This window comes from Sorex fumeus, unplaced genomic scaffold, assembly GCF_029834395.1.
Source record: "Sorex fumeus unplaced genomic scaffold, SorFum_2.1 ptg000054l, whole genome shotgun sequence".
NCBI classification, from domain to species: Eukaryota; Metazoa; Chordata; class Mammalia; order Eulipotyphla; family Soricidae; genus Sorex; species Sorex fumeus.
Window position 1 is genome coordinate 22610685 of NW_026606111.1, and position 20344 is coordinate 22631028.

The 20344-nt window shown below is 38.9% G+C and overlaps 1 non-coding gene across 1 annotated transcript; it reads left to right on the forward strand.

The window, feature by feature from the left end:
* Positions 1-520: 520 nt before the first annotated feature.
* Positions 521-623, forward strand: LOC130033789 (U6 spliceosomal RNA). The gene has a single exon (XR_008793981.1). It is a non-coding gene; the product is annotated as a U6 spliceosomal RNA (small nuclear RNA).
* The last annotated feature ends 19721 nt before the right edge of the window (positions 624-20344 follow it).

Consider the following 20344-nt stretch of genomic DNA (forward strand, 5'->3'; position numbering starts at 1 on the left):
ACAAATTATCTAATGATGTTTTTTTGGCAGGTCTGAATGTTGGAGAAATTCCAAATAATAATGTTGGGTCTTTTGTTGTAATATTTAATGTGATCAACGTAGAGAGAGAAAGAATAAAATGGAAATCTGTCACATAGGTGGGGGTTGATGGCGGGGGGTATACTAGGGTTCTTGGTGGTGGAAAATGTGCACTAGTGAAGGGACGGGTTTTTGATCATTGTGTGACCAACAGAGACTTAAACTTAAACTGAAAGGCTTTGTGACTGTTCTCACGGTGATTCAATTTTAAAAAAAGTATTCAATCTAAAGAGGTACTACTGTGTAAAATTAACAACTGGTGCCAAACATCATAGTGTACTTTATTTAATTTTTTGAATATTGAAAGCAAAAAAACTCTAAAATAGTTTTTTCCAAATTAAATTCTAACAGAATTATTTAAACCTAGCCTGCTCAAGCAAGTCAATGAACAATGTGAGGACAGTGCTACAGATTACATGTTTAAAATGTTTTGCATCATTCTGTGCTCACTTGGCAGTACACAGACTAAAACTGAAACAATAAAAATATCAGTATGGCCCCTACTCAAGGGTGATATGGAAATTCACAAAGCATTACATATTTTTAAAAATTAAAATAGCAAAATGTTTATTCTGATTATGTATCTGCTTTTCAGAGATTCATTGCTTACTGACATGAGTTAAAGACAGAACCCAATACATGTTAATTAACAAAAGCTAATATGAATTGTGTGTACATTAAATTATTTCTTATGTGCATCAATTGTGATTTTAAACATCACCATAAAGTATTATTTAGTTTTTCTAGTGTTGTTTCTCCTTTAACACTTATCCAACTACTAGTTATGAAACACCCACTCTTAGTAGCCATATTCTAGCTAATATTCCCCTTCGTGGGCACAATTGGCTTTGAAAAGTAGAAATCTTAAAACTATCTGATAAACATAATTAGTTCTTGAGGTTATAGTGAAGTAGAATGGGGGTATGGTGCCGCCAGCAGGTCAATCTGTACCTGTGAGATGAGTGCATCAGCAGCCTGATGGCAACATCAGACTTTCAGATACCCCAAAATTGCAGCTGTGCCTTTGGCCAGACCCCAAAAACTCAGGGCAAGGTTTACTAAGAAAGTAAACAGCCAAAAATTCAGTATATGGGAGACACACCCACAAACCACCTCTGGCTCAGCTATATAATTGGAGGCATGTCCTCTCTGGTTCCTGATCGAACTGCTAAATGGCCATGATCCCAGAGACTCAGAAGCAAATCTAGGAACCCAACGACTTTTGGCAGAAATGTGTCCTGTTCCTGCAGTAGGTTACTGGCGCTGGGCCACTCCAGGTGGAAAAGGTTTTGTGCCTTGGTCTGTTCCCCCTGGTGGCCTGGTGACCACCATCCTCCAGAGGCCACTGGACAGTCATGTTTGGGCCTGCAGTGACGAGACACACGGGGCCTCACCACATGGGGGTGGAAACGACCCTTTCCTCCCCATCCCAGCAAGACCCTGAGTCGCCTCCTACAAATGGCCTCTCTGGCCCCTGATCAAGCTGATTAATGGCCATGACACCGGAGATTCAGAAACAAATCTTGAAACCCAGAAGCTTTTGGCAGAAGTGCATCTGGAATGAATACAAGGTGGCCACTGTCTCAGAGCTTATTGGAAAGCCAGCAATGAGCCGGCGGTGACGGGGCAACTGCAGTCTCATGGGAAGGGGGGGCGGTACCGGCTCGTTCTTTATGCTCTACCGAGGTCATGAGTTGCCCCCCCACAAGCAGCTCTCTGGCACCCCCATGGCTCCAGAGGCAAAAGGACTTAGTCCAGAACCCGGCAGCTTGAGGCAGAAAAGTGAATGGACCATGTGTTAAACTACGGCGCCATGTCTCCCCGGGAGGGAAAGGGTGCTGCTCCCTTCCGCCTTTTTTTCCCCTGGCAGCAAGGTGGCCGCCGCCTCAGAGCTTATAGGAAAGCCAGGTACAAGCCGGCAGTGACGGGGCAACTGCAGTCTCATGGGAAGGAGGGCGGTACCAGCACGTCCTTCACGCCCTACCGAGGTCACGAGTTACCCCCCACGAGCGGCTCTCTGGCACGGCCATAACACCAGACACACAGAAACCAATCTCGTAATTATCTGGCTCTTTGCAGAAATCCAAAATCGTGGCCACGTGACATTATATGATTCTCATAACCAGCTATAGAAAACAAAATATTTCACAATGCTTTTCAGAAATTCTGAATGTTTGGGGGGAAATTCTAAGCTATAATGGTGCATCTTTTGTCAAAATAATGAATGTAATCAATGTAGAGAAGAGTTAAGTAGAAATCATCTACCTCACAGGCATTTGGAGGGGTGGGGATGGGGGTATACTGGGGTTCTTGATGGTGAAAAATGAGCACTGGTGAAGGGAAAGGTGTTTGATCATTGTATGACTGAGACTTAAACCTGAAAGCTTAGTAACTTTTCCCACAGTGATTCAATAAATAAATATAAAAAGAAAAAAATAAATAAAATTAAAAAAAATAAAGGTGGAGTTCATGCCCAATTAAATCAGCTAATCAGTGGCTGAACAAATAGCAGTACTCCTACAAAAAAAATGAAAAAAATAAAGTGAAGTAGATATATTCATAAACTTCTAGTTCCAACACTTCTGTAAGCAGGGGACCCAACTACACCAATTAAACTTAAAAAACTGCAACTGTCAAGAAGTCAGATGTGGGGTAGGTAAAAGGGAATCTAGGGTGTTAGGGCGCGGATCGTGATCTCCCTTTAATGACAAAGAGACTCCAGAGACTGCAAACAGCAAGCAAGGTTTATTGTAAGACTGGCTAGCCAGGGTCAAGCTGCCTACACAGACCCGCCTACGCAGGTCGGTTAGGTGAGGCAAGACCCCGAACTTCTATAAAGGGGATCTTATATAGGCCTTCACTGGCCGTTACAGCAAAGCCCGCGCATTTCATAGCCAATAGATTTGTAACAATATATGCTTTCTTAACCAATCCAATTAAGGGTACATCACTTCTTAGCCTATAGTTTAAAGATCAGCATTTTGCGTCGGTGCTTAGGAACTGACAGGTTTTTAAGGCAGTCCTGGGTCTTGCAACATGGGTCTTGTGAGAGACATCCGGTTATCTGGTCTGACCCCCACCCTTTGAGTACCTGTATCTGAATTCCTTGCTCAGGGGCAGAAAAACCAGTTATTTTGCAGTGCAGGATCCTATAAAGTGGATCTGAAAAAGCTTATCTAGACCTGTTCCTTGAAAAACAAGTTATTTTGCAATGCAGGTTCCTATTAAGATAAGCTAAATTAATTCTGGTGGTAGTCCATTTTGGGCCTATCCCTTACATAGGGTAGGCGGCAGAAGGTTGGAGACACAGGGAGATGGGCCTGGTGTGGGAACATTGTATACCTGAAAATCCATTAAGAACAACTACCTAAGCCACAGTGCCTACATACATTTTTAATTAAAAACTAAAAAATAAGTGAATAACAAACTATAATTAAAATTTATACAAATTTGCATTATTCCCATTCATCCAGTTCCCATGAGCCTCTTCATTTTCATGCTCTGAAGAGATTTTAACAAAGGAAAAATCGTCCACCACTGCTTTGTAATATGAGTCCTTTAGCACTCGTCTCTACATGAGTCCAGATGTTCTCATCCATCCTGACCAGAATGCAGCTTCAAGTGCTCCAAAGCATGCTGAAAATACCCAAAACCTTAGGTTTAGACCCATATATCCAATTACCTCCTGTTACTCAACAGAAATCTCACCCTACCTGGTCTAAAACTGAACCATCATTTGCACAGCACACCTAATCACCTCTAAGAGAGCTTATCACGCAGAACAGAGCTTATCACACAGAACTTCTTCTTTGTTCTCTCTTCAGCATGTACTCAGATACCATGTTTTCATTATTGCTAAGAGGGACTTTAAATAGAAAAGCTGCTATGATGGATTCATCACTTTTAAGCTCTAGAAGTATGTAATACATGTAACCTCTATTTTAGAAACAATGAACTATAGAAGAGGATATGTGCAATTTAAAATCAAAACCATGAGGAACTGGTTTAAAGTACTAGAGCACATGCTTTGCATGCAGGAACCTTGGGTTTGATCCGAGCACTGCATGGTTCCCCCAGCACTTCCAGGAGTTGTCCCATCCCCAGGCAATGAGTTGGGAATGGGAAAAATATACTTTTCAAACAAGGATATTTTATATTTCTTCTCCTTTGTCCTCCAGGAGAATCATGTCTTCATGTCCATATATATTTATTTAACATAGAGATAAGTACAGTTCTCTTTTATTTCAGAATATTTTGCTATTTCCCAATGTTACTAGTTAAATGTAGATTAACCTTGAATGATTGATCTATTGAGGAAGGATATGGGTGAGAACTCAAATAATATCCCTACAATCAAAATCATGTGTAAAGATTCAATATATTTAGAAAATTCCATAATGCTAGATATTGAGAACTCACAAGATCAGACATCCAAGAAAGAATTTAGCAGATGACTGAGTAGGGAGAAATCTGAGATCTGAAAATACTCTCTTGACAACACAGCAAAAAAAAAAAATCACGCCATAAACTGAATTTGATAGAGACTACTCTGTGGGGGTCCACTAAAAAAGTGAACTGGAGAATCCAGTCATCATATCAAGAAGACGAACCCTGCTGTGGAACAAGGAGCAGCAGCAGGAACTTAAAAGCGAAGGAGCATGACTCCACCAAGGGAGAGGACAGTGAAGAGCAGAGACTTCTACCGCAGTGAATTTTGACCTGAAAAAGGAAGCATTAGATAAAAATCTGCATCCCAACCTTGAAATCCTACTCATACAAAACCTAATCAGGAGCAATAGTGGGCCCAAAATTAAGGGACAGAATTTGTGGCTGGTTACACATTGAGGTCTCTTGAAAGCTGGCTGGGAGTCACCATCTTCTCCAAACAAAACACAGATTAAGGACATATTCACCATTCCAAGTTCAGGGTTCAAAATCTTTAAAGACATCTGCTTGTCCCACAGTACCAGAGCCAGTTCCTCCCAATCCACATCTGACTAATAACAGGCAAAAAAAAAAAATACCCACAAAATTAGAGATATTGATTTCAAAAACGAAAAACTCACACAGCAGACATCTCATTGTCTGCTGGGCTCATGTTTAGCCAATTATGAACATTTTAAAATTTGATTGGTGTCAGGCTAAGTAAAATTCAGGCTTCAAAACATTGTCATTGGGCCACAGGATGCTTTCCTAGGTGGCCTGAGCCAGAAAATAGTTTTTCCAGACAATAGCAACTAGACTGGTAGTTAGATAGGTCTATTGGTGCTAGAGTTGCTAGTAGGTACTTATGACTATAAGACTCCATTTGCAGAGTAGACCTATTGGACATCAACACTGTGGACACCATTTCTGGGCATCAGCACCTGCAAAACATGAGGCATAGCACTGGTCAACCAGTCCTTGGGGCTGTAATTCCTGCAGCAAGTCACTAATTACCTGAAGTGGTCCAGAAAACCACACACTTAGAGCCATAGTCTATAGCTAGAATTAGGCATAAACCACATATTGCTACCTAGGGTGCATAAAACTAGGCCCACCCCCTAGAATGTATGTATTACTGTACAATAAAAAGGCAGAGGAATTCACCTGTATGGATGGATAAAAAGAAAAGCCTGAAAGGGACCACAAGCATACAAGAGCTTCCTAAACTTCCTGAAGAAGACTCCAAAATATTAATAGTAATAATATTTAGTGACCTGAAGAAATGAAAAGAAGATACCTCCAACAAGGTTATAAAAAGCATAAGATTACGGAAAAAAGTGCAAACAGAAATGTCTGAGCTAAGGAACACTATGAACATCAACAACAAAAAATAAGGGATTCAGTAGAATGACAAATAGAGGATCAAATCAGTAAATCAAACTAAAAAATAGAAAAGGACAAAATAATATTTCAAATGAATAAAACATAAAGATCCTATAAGACATCATAAAGAAGAATAACTGTTGTATCACAAGGGTTACAGAGTAAAGAGAAAAGGATAAAGAATTATTTGTTGAAGAAATCCTAGTCAAGAACTTCCCCAATACAAAGGTAGCATCATATACCCAGATCCAGAGAGGTCAAAGACTTTCAAACAAAAATAAACTCAAAGGGAAAAACATCAAGATATATTATAACTGGCAAAAGATGAAGAGAGATTCCAGACAGCAGTAAGAGAAAAGCAAATACACACATATAAATAAACCCTCATTACACTCAGAGATGATTTATCAAATAAAACCCTAAAGCCCAGTAGAGAATAGCATGATACAGTCAACACTTTGGATGAAATATCCAGTCAAACAAGAACATTCTCTCCAGTTATGTTATCACAGAGATTTGAAGGAGTGACAGAATTTTTCAGACAAAAAGCACTCTAAGTAATTCAAAATAACTAAAGCTAGCTCTGCACCCACACTAGACTGTAGTCAGTAAAAGGCAAGGAAATACTATTTACAAATCACTGTATTTCTGTATCACTGTCATCCCATTATTCACTAATTTGCTCAAGGGGGCACCAGTAAGGTCTGCATTTGTCCTAGCCCTGAGATTTTTAGCAGCCTCTCCTTACTCGTCCTTCCGAATGGTGCTGCATTGGAGGCTCTTTTAGGGTCAGGGGAATGAGACACATCATTGTTACTGTTTTGGGCATATTGAGTACACCATGGGAGCTTGCCAGGCTCTGCTGTGTGAGCAAGATACTCTCGGTAGCTTGTCGGGTTCTCCAAGAAGGTGAACTGGACTATAAGAGATCGCACACTGCATATGTGGCCAGGAACTTTGTTTTATAGTCTCTGGATCTTGGCCGTTGATGGGATTTTGTGGCGCTGGGGGCAGTTTGTGTGTGTGACTGACTAGCTACTGTAAAATGGAAGATCTGGGTGGAGGAGGCCCAGTCCTGATCAAAGCAGGCTTGGAGATCTCAGCCCCGGGACCCATGCACCTGGGTTCCTCTGACAGTTCCTTCATGCTTGAGGCTTGTCCTAGCATGTGGAGAGTGGCCTTGAGCATGGCTGTGGCTTGAGTTCCGGAGGTCTTCGGCTGCCAGGGCTATACTGCGGTGGGGAGGGAAACTCACCCTCTCCCCCCCGCCCCCGCCACACCACACAAGGGGCCCTGGTGAAGACAGCCTAGCATGTGGGCAGGAGACTTTATTTAGAAATAGTAAAATAATAAAAAAAAAACACAAAATGTGGGAAGTGATCATTTCAAGACAAATATACTTAAAACAAGAAAAGGCAAATGGAAACTGACCACTACATAATAGGCAGATATTAAAGTACTGGGAAAGAAAATAAAAGATGTTTGAGGACATAAAGACAAATTTCACAAATACCTAGAAAAATAAGAAGAAACTCCTTTAGTTTGATTATTTCACTAAGAACAATGTCCTGAACTCATAAATACAAAGACAATGAGTGTACAAGTGGGTAATAAAACTAATTTCAACCTTCTGTTTCAAGAAGAGACACTTTAACTTTCATGATAAACACGGGTTCAAAGTAAAAACAATCGAACAGGCGTATCATAGCCTACAGAAGGCAGCCATACTTAAATCAGATTTAAAATAAAAGGAAAAAAAACCCTTCAAACTGAAAAAGAGAAAAAAAGAATTGCAATAATGATTAAAGGATCAAGAAGACTTATCAACTGTGACATATACATACCAATTAAAGAATCTCAAGATAAATAAAGAAACAATTAAAGGGCCTGGAGAAACACACAGACTTCAACACAATAGCAGTAGAAGATTTTAACACTCCCCTCTCAGTGTTGGATAAGCCAACTAAACCAAAACATTAAAAAGTCAATAAGGATGAATCATATTAAAGAAGAAGGAGGAATTTGAAGAGTAGGGTTTAATAGATGTGCACAGGACTCTTCATCATAAATAAATAAATAAATAAAATCTGACTACGTTTTCTTATTCAGTAAACAAAAAAATTCTCCCAGATAAACCATATGCTAGAATAGAACAAAGCAAGAATATAAAATAATGAAAATAGAAAGTATATTTAGTGTCTTTTTCATACCATTCTACTGTGAACACAGAAATAAACCCTAAAAGGAAGGCTGGGAAAAACAATTTGGAAACTACATACCATTGAACAACCATTGTGTCAAAGAGAAAATCAAAGAAGATATAAAAAGACTCCTAAAAACAATGAGAATGAATACATGAGCTTCACTTAATGGAATTTCCGCAAGTTTTGTGGGGAAAATTATTGGGTTAGGAAGTTTTAAGCAATAAAATCACATAAAAAATCAAAATAAAAGCAAAGTTCATAGCAATTACAAGTTTACAACTGGAAACAAGCAAAGACTCAAATAAATAACCTAACATCACATATTAACAAACTGTAAAAAACAACAAATGAAGCCAAAAGTAAGAAGAGAGAAAATATTAAAATTAGGAAAGAAAAAAGTTATATAGAAATAATCATAAGTACAAAAAAAATCAATGAAAGCAAGAGCTGGCTATTCTGAAAGAATAAGATTGGCAAGAAAAGAAAAACAGAGATAAAACTTCAATAAATTGGACCAGAATGAAAGGGTAAAAGTTCTAACAAATACCACAAAAATATAAAGACTGTAAGAGATTGCTAGAAATAACTTTATGACACTAAATTAGAGAGCCTAAGAGAAATAGATAAATTTTTCTACACATACAACCTTCTAAGACTGAATCAAGATGTAGAAAACCATATAGATCAATTACTATTACATAAATTGAAATAATGATCAAAAGTGTACCCAGAACAAAAGCTGAGATCCAAAAACCTGCTAGTTATTCCAAACCTTCAAAATGGACAAACTGCTTATCCTCAAGTTCTTCCAGAAAGTTGAAGAAATGGCAAATCTTCCTAACACTTTCTATGAGGTCAGTACCGTAATACCAAAAGCAGAGAGACACATCACTAAGCAATATTACAGACAAATATTACTGATGAGCAAAGATTTCAAAAATCTTCAACACCTCAGTGAGTTAAATACAATAACACATTAAAAGATTCATACATCATAATGAAGTAGATTTCCCCGCCCCCCCCCCCCCCGCGAAGGATACAAGGATGGTACGATACACATAACTAAATGAATGCAGTATATAAGCAAAAAATATAAATTTGTGTACTTCTGTTCATTACAGAACTTAGTAAATAGTGAGGATATGGAAACAACTCAAATGTCTAATGACATATGAATAAATAAGAAGTTACTTATAATATATATATATATATATATATATATATATATATATATATAGCACTGTAGTGCTGTCCTCCCATTGTTCATAGATTTTTCTGGAGCGGGCACCAGTAACTTCTCCATCGTGAGACTTGTTGTTACTGTGTTTGGCATATCAAATACATCATGGGTAGCTTGCCAGGCTTTGCTGTGTGGGTGGAATTCTCCCGGTAGCCTGCCGGGCTCTCCGAGAGGGGCGGAGGAATCAAACCCAGGTCAGCAGAGTGCAAGGCAAATGCCCTACCTGCTATGCTATGTATTATATAAATATAAAGAATATTATGCAGCTATAAAAAAGATAAAATCATGCAGTTTGCCATGGATGGGATTGGACAGTACATATTATATAAGGTAAAAGGTAAAGGCCCTCCCGTTGATCGTCGATTTGCTCGAGCAGGCCCAGTAACGTCTCCATTGGAGACTTTGTTGTTACTGTGTCTGGCATATCGAATACTCTCGGTAGCTTGCCGGGCTCTCCGAGAGGGGCGGAGGAATCGAACTCGGGTCGGCCATGTTGGCCGCTTGTAAGGTGAATGCCCTACCTGCTGTGCTATCACTTCAGCCCCACATATTATATAATTAATAATATATATTATTATTTTATAATAAATATATTATACAATTAATAATAATTAACTATTAACTATTATTATTCATTCCCCCTAAAATAGGTTCCTCTGGCTTTATGGTCAAAATATTTGGCAGAGTATGGTAAATCTAGCATGATCATTTATATGGACTGAACTGTGTACCACAAAAATTCAAACAGAGATGACTAGCCACCAGCGTCCTGTGGAAATAAGACTTTCTGGGTGTAAAGTTAAATGAATTACTCATCTTATAGGATTGGAGCCTTAAGAAGAGAAGAAGATATCTTCTCTCTCCTCTGCATGACCAAGGAAAGGTCTTAGGTCATAGAGTACATGTGAGGACACATAGACATAGAGACCAACCTGAGCAATTAATACAATCTGGGTCATGAATGACTCTATATATTCCACCTTTGCATTCTATGGCACCACCTGAAATTCTTTCTCTCACCTCTTTGTCTTGGTAAGAAAGAAAGAACATCCCTCATTCCCAATTTGTTAGTTTCTTCATTCATATTCATTTTTCAAGGCTACTTTCAAGTGTTCCCTAACTATCACTCTCCCCTGTTCAAGATTAAGAATAACTCATGCACCCTAAAAGTCTGCTGTATGAGAGTTCTTCTCAATATTGATGCCCATCAATGCCATCGGTCATATTTTAAATGATACTCAAATGTAAGTTTAATAAATATATCATTTGGAGGTCTTCTATGATATTTTTTACTTCCTGTTCATTAACTGATATGACAGTAATGAAAACAAAAGTTCAATAGAATATTAAATGCATCTAACACCCAGGTCATTTGGCTGTCATTTCAAGTTGCCATCGAATCCCTTTTCTTCATCTCCTTCCTTTTTACTTGCCCATTTCTACCACTAATAGTTCCATCACTACCAAGTTTCTATTACTTCTAAGTCAATGCATCTTAGATTTATTTTTTTGGTTGACTACAAATTCATAGCCTTAATATAATACATCCTATTCAAGTGTAATTTTCTCAAAGATAGTTTCTTCACTTCTAGAAATTTTTGCTAATTCTACATAAAATTCTTTAGCAGTCAGGCTCGTGGCCCAAAGGGCTGAAGATCATGCTTTGCAAATAGGAACACCAGATTCAACCCCTGGCATCACATGTTCCCCACAGTTTTGATAGGAATGGCCCCAAGCACCATTGAGTGTGACCTAAAAACAAACAATAAACAAACAATAAAATAGAATTGCTTAGATCTTCCAATAAAAGAATGAGAGACTGGCAGCTAAATGAAATTTAATCATGGCTTCAGTGAAGACAGAATTCAAAGGGATACTGGGTCTCACTGACTGATAAAAGAACAGGTTAGAAACTATCAGGCTTTCAGTAAATGTAATAGTCAAAAACCAAATTAAATAGTGAATTGGAGAAATATTAGAGGTGTTGCCACCTGCCACATGCACTTGCCATGTATGTGGCCAACTCTGGTTGGATACCCACACCGCATATACCTGAGCATCGCCAGGACTACCTGCTGAGCACAGAGCCAGGAGTAATTTCTGAACTTCAGTGGTTGTGGCCCAAAAACCAAAACAGAAATGAGTAGAAAAAGTTCAAAGCTGACATGTGAAACCACCAAAAGAAAAATACTGAGAGCAAGAAATGCAGAGAATTCAATTGTATGGATAAGGCATTTGCAAGGTGTGACCAAACCACCTGTCTCTTTCTTGACCAACTTTTCTAATTCACCCAAAATATTTAATTAATAGGAAACATTCATGCTAAAAGTACTCTTCTAAAATGCCATATTATAGACAGAAGTTAAGTAGGTCTCTAAATCAAGTGGAATTGCAAAAGAAACTAAAATTTAAGGGAGCAGGAAGATGTATTTACATGGTTTATATTACGTACACTGTTAGACTATGATCACCCTTAATGTACACCTTTTCCTCCCAGTTCTATCTTCTATATGCTTCTTTTAGAAACCTGTGGGTTTTTTCATTCTTCTTTCACATCACAATCTCATTCACAATATAAATCATCATCATCATCATCATCATCATCATCATAAGGACTTTAGTTACAAAAATCATGGAATACCTTCCAATATTTTAATATTATATGCATGATTACCTAACTGATAATCCATTATTTTCACTGATACCAATTTTTCAAATATAGATCCATTTATCACTGTATAACTCATTTTTGCGGCTGGAGCGATAGCACAGTGGTAGGGCGTTTGCCTTGCACACCACTGCCCAGCCGACCGGGGTTCGATTCCTCCGCCCTCTCAGAGAGCCTGGCAAGCTACCGAGAGTATCTCACCTACAGGGCAAAGCCTGGCAAGCTCCCCGGGGTATATTCGATATGCCAAACACAGTAACAACAAGACTCACAATTCGAGCAAATCGATAAACAATGGGAGGGCAGTGCTACAGTGCTACAACTAATTTTTGCATCCTTGACTTTCATTCTTAAAGGAGTATTTTTTTTCAGTTTCAAAATAAACATTATTCCATGATTAATCTTTTTCTAAACAAGTGACTCAACACATCTTAGAGAAGGAATAACTACCAGGACTCTGGTTCATGGAAGAAGTTTCTCATAATAAATTACAATGATTAGTGCTACTAGTCAGAGTGCTTCAGTTCCTATAGCAAATTCTTCCTAGCTTTCTTCATTAATCAGACTGCTTACCTAGCTTTATCATTAGCGCCAGGCCTTTAAACTTAGTTCCTGGACCAATTAATATATAATTTAAATCTGAAACATGTTTAAAATTCTATCAGAGTATTCCACAGTGAATGCAGTAGAAGAACCTAAATCATTATCTTACATTAATTCCTAATAAGTTTGCTTATAAAAGTAATTATAGCTGACAATAAGTTTTCAGAAGAAAAAGTTACCTTTTAATTCATTTTTATCCTGCATGAAACAGACAGAATTATCTATAAATTATAATGACAGGTATCAGGTGATGAAAAATACCTGACTAAATTCACATTGCCTAAAAATTTTTTCTTAAAGTTTTTAATTTCTCACATCAATCTACTGAAAACAGAAAATAAACTTGAAAAGATTCCCAAAGCTGCAAAACAATAAAACTAGATTAACTAATACTAAGTCCCTATTTTCTGTTTACATGAATGGACAGGAGAAGCAGCAGCTACATCTCAGTTTTCAAAGTAAAATCAAAGAACTTTATTTAAAATGTGTTGGGGGGGGTATGATGCCGCCAACAACCTGTACCTGCGGAAGAGTGCATCAGCAGCCTGATGGTGACTTAAGCTTCCTGACACCCCAAAATTGCTGTTGTGCGTTTGACTGGACCCCAACAACTTGGGACCAAGTTTATAAAGAAATTAAAAGACCAAAAGTTAGGTATGTGGGAGCCATGCCCACAAACTACCTCTGGCTCAGCAATATAAGTTCATTTATTGGCCTTATCTAAGAGACCCATAGATAAATCTAGAAAAAGATCAAAAGCCACAGTTAATCTTGGACCCAGGCATGGCTGAACAGACTAGGGTAAATTGGAGGGAGGCAGGTTGGCCTTTGCCTGCCCAAGCGGAGACCCCAGCAACCACTTGCTTCCACAATCCAAAATCATCACCACACTCTGGCCTGACTCCACCATTCAGGACAGACCTCACCAAGATATAATCTGCTGAAAATTTGGGTATGCGGGTTTTGTGACTGAAATCTCCAGACTTTCAGGAAGCTGGGGTGGGCTACCTACCCCCCACTTCCCAATACACATGGAAGCACTGGCAGTCACCCCCCACGAACCAACTCCAGTGTCACCCTGTAAACTCTATTACTGGCCTTGCTTCAGAGACCCATAAATAAATCTCAAAAGAGATCAAAAGTCAGAGACACAGCATCAAATCCCAGAAGACACCACAGAACTGGAGATCTCTTCGGGCCCCATAGCAAGCCAATTTCACCGGGGCAGTCCAGATGGAGCAGGAACACTCTCCGTGCCTATTCCAGATAGAATCCTGGCAACCAAGAGCTTCCACAAGTAAGGCCCATGTATGCATGTTCCAGGACTAAATCTCTATACCACATGGCAGCAGAAGTGCCAGGCTGTCCCTCCCCAGCTCCCTGCCTGCTCATCATCCTGGATGTCAGGCCCACAATGTGCCCTCGGGCATCATTTTAGCAGATTACCAGCCCTGGTCCAAAGACGCCCATTGAATCCAAAAATGGATTGGCATCCTACAGAAAAGTCTCTGGAACCCAACCAAATACAATCTAGGATTACAGAAGCGCATGGCCAAGGCACCCATTATATTCAAAATGAGCAAGGGACAATAAATGATCTAGCATCTGCCCCTGGCAGGCAGGTCTGAATGGTAAGTGGGAAAATTCGAGCAAAACATAATGCCTAAAAGTAGAGAGAAAGTATTAGGGAAATTATCTGCCATGGAAGCAGAGTAAGGACTGGGATGGGAGGGAGGAGGTATATACTGGGGAAACTGGTGGTGGAAAGTGTTCACTGGTGGAGGGATGGGTGTTCAATCATTGTACGGCTGAATCTCGAACACAAAAGCATTGTAACTGTATCTCACAGTTAAAAAAAAAGTAATGTGGAATTCATGCCCAATTCAATCAGGTTAATAAATGGCTGAATAAATAGCAGTAAGGTAAAGGTAAAGGCCCTCCCGTTCATCGATTTGCTCGAGCGGGCCCAGTAACGTCTCCATTGGAGACTTTGTTGTTACTGTGTCTGGCATATCGAATACTCTTGGTAGCTTGCCGGGCTCTCCGGGAGGGGCGGAGGAATCGAACTCGGGTCGGCCATGTTGGTTGCGTGCAAGGCAAACGTCCTACCGCTGTGCTATCGCTCCAGCCCTACTTCTACATTTTAAAAAAAGGAAATATTTCTCATGCTACAAAACATTTGCCACAAGAATATTTGATACTTTCATAAATTCAAAGTGCTTTCTGGCAGTGATCTAACTGGCTGATGGTACGACTAGTCTCATTCACTAGCACATTCTCCACCATGGCAGCCTTTCTTTTAATTTTAATCATTACATTTTCACTATTATGTGTAGTCTGGAGAAGCCAGTGTGAAGCCTGTGTCACCAACAGGATGGAGATGACGGTAATTGTAAAGTTCTAGCCCAAGAAGCAACATTAAAGAAAGGAGTAGGGGTGGGATTGGATATGCATATACTAGGGAAATAGATAAATTTGCCTTAAAAGATTAATTAGTTAGATAAGCCTGAAGAGAGCCCTGGATAAAGTGGGATTTTTACCTACCAGAAAACTGGCATCACTGTGAGGAAAATTTCCCTGATGTGAACACTATTTTCCACTACCTCTACCAGTGAATATTTCTTTAAAAAAATTTTTTTTATTGAATCACCGTGAGAAAGAGTTACAAAAATTTCATTATTGAGTTTCAGTCATACAATGATCGAACACCTGTCCCTCCACCAGTGTACATTTTCCAGCACCCAGAGATTTTTGTTTTTGAGAAAAATCCACCTTAAAGACTTTTATACCTAGACCCACTAGTCCCCTTTGATATATAAAAAAGACTGCTAGTTAATAGAGTGTCAAATCAAGAAGAGGGAGATGCTGGAGACTAGATTGACAGAAAGGGCAGATTATGGAACCTCTCAAACCAGAATACTGAAGATTCTGGAGATCGGAGATGGGATGCTGCCCTCAGTGCCACCCCACACCCCACAAGCTGTCCTGTATCTGTTCTCTGCTTTCACCCTTAGTTCCTTGGAAGAACTTCCTGTTATGAAAGCCCTTTACAAAGATGATGACAACTATAACTTAAGACCCTCAGATATGTAGAATTCCAAGATAGTTAGACATTTGACCAAAGAATATTATTATTCTCCTTTTTGAGACTACTGGTTCTAAGCAATAAATAATATTCATGGAGGATAGTTGGGGCTCTCAGTCCAGGAGGCTGTTAGTAACCTGACCCAATGATTTTTCTCTCTTAAAAATAAATGAATAAAATGTGTCTGGCACCGTCAACTGCTAGTAACAAAATCTTTTATCATTTTTGTTCTAGTTCTTATTGCAACCGAACTGTCATTAATTTTTTTGTCTCAAGTGTTTTTGTTACCCACAAACCATATACATCCTAACCAGTATGGGAGAGAAGGAGATAAAAATATTTTATTACAAGTTCATATATAGCTGAAAGCATCTTATATGATACAATAGTCAGTGCTCTGTATTCACTATCTTCCAACAGCATTATATTTTTTATAGAAAAAAAACCTGTATAAATATTTTCAAAGTAAGTCAAAATACAAAAATAACCAGTCAGAACAATCTTACACCTTTCCTTGTTAGCTAAATATAATTATTTCAATTGTCTTTGTAATGTCAAAACATTATAATCCTCTCCCATACTTACACTGTCAAAGTTCAATCAACATACAGAGTAAGGAATGAAAAGTAAGAATTTAGTCTCCACATTCAGGTACAGAAGTATCTGGTGCCACATCTGTCTCTCTTTAGCTATGTAAATTGACCATGCAACAGACCTTCCTCAAGATTCGGTTTCTTTATCAGTAGGTGGAAATAATGATAGCATTAATATTTGCATAATGAAATAACTCAAGTTCTTGCCCAGCAAGTAGCATATAACAATTCAATAAGTTCTGCATACCAAAAGAATAAGTCATGAGTATGCAAACATCAATATTAGAAAGCAATAGAATTTAGGTTTTTAGATTATTAAAAGAAAATCAACCTACAAACTGTAATCATATAATTTTATACTGGCAATATATCCAGAAAGAAACATCAGAGGAACTCTGATGTTTGTGAGTGATTTTTAAATCCCAGACTTCCTCTCAAAATAGCAAGAACATACTCAGTTGTATGAGGATTATTTAGATAACAGCATCACTTGATCAATTGATTGCCCGTTAATCATAGATTTACTCGAGCGGACACCAGTAACGTCTCCATTCATCCCTGTCACATGCTAGTGTAGCAACATAGATAACAGTGCTAGCTTTTATATACAGATAATATTTTTTAAAAAGCATTGTAGGGGTGGAAAGACAGTACAGCTGATAGGGCGCTTGTCTTACATGCAGCAGATCTAGGTTTGATTCCCAGAACCCCATATGTTCCCCCAAGTCACAAATGATCAGTAGACATCAATCCAGGAGTAAGCACCGGTAAGTATAGCCAAAAATATATATAAAAAAAATAACCTAATTAAATAAAATGTAAAAGTGTGGGAAGCTGACCTCCATGACCCTCCAACCCTGGCAGATGCACATCTGACACTGTAACCATCTTGGCCCCTCTTACGCAAATCCGGAGTTACGTATAGATATCTCTGGGAAACATCTGCTACTGCTTCTCCTCGTGACTGAAGGTATTCAACAATGTAAAGATCCTGTGACATCTTTAACCATATATGGACATGACCCTTTTGTGTAACTACCTCATGCCTGGTATGTGAAATGTATAGACTTTGTAACTTTCCTAAACATATATGGACTTGACCTAGTGATGTAATTGCCTTCTATAATGTATGCATAGTTTCCTGCTTCGCAAGGTATATAATACCCCTGCTGCCCTGAAAAAAGTTCTGTTCTCTACTGTCCTGTCCTGTCCTGTCCTGTCTGCTGTCCTGTCTGCTCTGTCCTGTCCCTTTTTCTCTCTGTTTCTAAACTGCACTCTGTCTTTTGTGTTTTGTGTGCTTTCGGTCAGTCTCTCCTTGCACCTATGGACACTAGGGCCACCTTTGTGGGCCGGAGGAGTGGACTGGCGGTGCCCCCAGCATAAAAGCTTTGTGTGTGTCTTAAATCTACTATATAACATTTTAGTTCATGAAAGAACAATGCAAACTCTTCATGTTTATTTTCTTGAGAAGGCAGGGGTTGCTTGGTTTTGTTTATTTTTTGTTTGGGGACCAGACCCAGTGATGCTTATGGGTGACTCTTGGCCCTGCCCTGAGGAATTATTCCTGACGGTACTGGGGGGAACCATAGGAGGTGCTGGGGATCAAGTTTACATCGGCCATGTGCAAGACATGTGCCCTACCTGCTGTACTATCTCCCCAACTCTATTTTTTCTTATTATTGTACGTAAGGTAATATGTTTATAATAATGTCAACATATGTTTTCTTGATGTACAGTTACTATAACTCCTGCCACCAGAATGCTCAATATCCTCCACCAATGTCTTTATACTATTTCTAATATAGCTCTCCATTCCCTCTTCCTCCCTCCATCCCTCCTTTGGTATGAGTGTTGTGATCCAGGGCCAAGGGTTGTCATTTTTTTGTTACTTTCTATTTCCCTAGGGATTTTTTTTGTTTTTTTGTTTTTTTGGGTTTTTTTTTTTTTTTTTTTTGCTAAATACTATAGATGAGCAAGGTAAAATACTTGTTCTTCTCTCTCTGACTTACTTTAGATAACATGATACCCTTTAATATGAGACTATCACCTAAGGACAGTAGAGATAAGGGCAAGGAGAATGATGCCACAGTTTGGAAGCCGACCCCATGTGCTAGGGAAAAAGGCAGTTGGGATGGAGAAGGGACCACTAAGTAAACGATGATTGGAGGGACAGCTCGGGATAGGAGATGTGTGCGGAAAGTAGACTAAGGACCAAACATGATGGCCTCTTAGTATCTGTATCACAACATCATAATGCCCAAAATTAGAGAGTAAGAAGGAAAGTACCTGCCATAGAGGTAGGGGGTGGGGTTCGGTGGGGGTGGCAGGAGGACACTGGGAACAATGGTAATGGAAAATATGCACTGGTGGAGGAATGGGTGTTTGGTCATTGCATGACTGAAACGTAATCATGAAAGTTTGTAACTGTGTCTCACGGTGATCCAATAAAATTTATTTTTTAAAAAAGATAACATGATACCCTTCAGTTTGCTGCAACTTGGATATATAAAAATCAAAATTTTGTAGGAATCTTATTTAGACATATAGTTTTACATATTATATATTTTTATTTTCATTATGATACATTTTCATTTCAACTATAATTTTTATGTTTTTATTTCATTTTTTTCATCTATATTGGTTGACAGTATTATTGCATTTTAAAGGGGTTCACTTTGCACCTCCATATGTGTGCCACCATTACCACTCCTACTACCAAGTGTCATCCCACCACAACCAAAAAAAAAAAAAATAACCTTTACTCCATCTCTACCTAACTCACTCCTCTTTCTCTCTGGCATCAACATCTTTTTTTATAAGTTTAGGGGTTATTTTGTTGTTTCTTGCCAGTTTTACTAATTCTTTTTTCACAAATCATATGTGGTTGGGCTGGAGTGATAGCACAGCGGTAGGGTGTTCGCCTTACAAGCGGCCAACATGGCCGACCCGAGTTTGATTCCTCCGCCCCTCTCGGAGAGCCTGGCAAGCTACCGAGAGTATTCGATATGCCAGACACAATAACAACAAAGTCTCCAATGGAGACGTTACTGGGCCCGCTCGAGCAAATCGACGATCAACGGGAGGGCCTTTACGTTTACCTTTACCATATGTGGTTCATTTTATTTCTTTTTTTCTTTACTTATTTCACTTAGAATAATCAACTCAGTTTTCATTCATTTTATGCCAAATAGCAAAGTTTCATCTTTTAAAAAAAATTTTTAGGAAGGCCACACCTGACAGTATGGATCACTCAGGCATCACTCCTGGCAGACTTGATAGAACACATGGGTTGTCAGAGATTGATCCCAGGTTTACTGAATGCCAGACTTGCACCATATCTGTTGTTTATTTGTTCTGGCCCCAAGTTCATCTTTTAATAGCAGAGTAGTATTCTACTGAGTATGCCACAGCTTCTTTATCTGGTTATCTCGTGATTGACATTTAGTGTTTAGTGTGATTCAATTTTCTGATTATTGAGAATGAAGCTACTTTAAATAGGGTACCAACATGTGTTTTGATTAGTATTTTCATAATCTTTAGATAAATGCCTGGTGGTTTTGGTGGATCATCTGACATTTCCACTTCAATTTTCAAGAAGAATTATCAGTTTTAGAGGCTGCACCAATTTACATTCCCACCAAAGGTGTATCAGATTTCCTTTTTCTCATTTTACAGGCATGAGGTTGTATCCTATTGTGGTTTTGCTTTGTGTACTTCTATTAATAAGCAATGTTGAGCATACATCAAATTTCTATGGGCTCTGAGTATTATACTTTTATTATTAAAGTTTATATTTTTACTTTAAATGCGTTTCTTCAGTAACTAATTGTAAGTTTCCAAATAAAAAAGAGAAAGGAAGAAAATGGGGGCTGCAGTTGGGCCCACGTGAATAGGACTTCAACGTTCGGTGACCGAGAGCCGCTTCTCAAGGCCAAACGAAGGGTGAAGGACAGGCGACTGCTGGGACGGAGGAACAGGAACTGCCCCAGACTGGTCGGCAGTTTATTTCTCTCTCCTCCCAATGTTGTCCAATCTCTCACTTTACGGCACAGTTGTGGTCGTCAG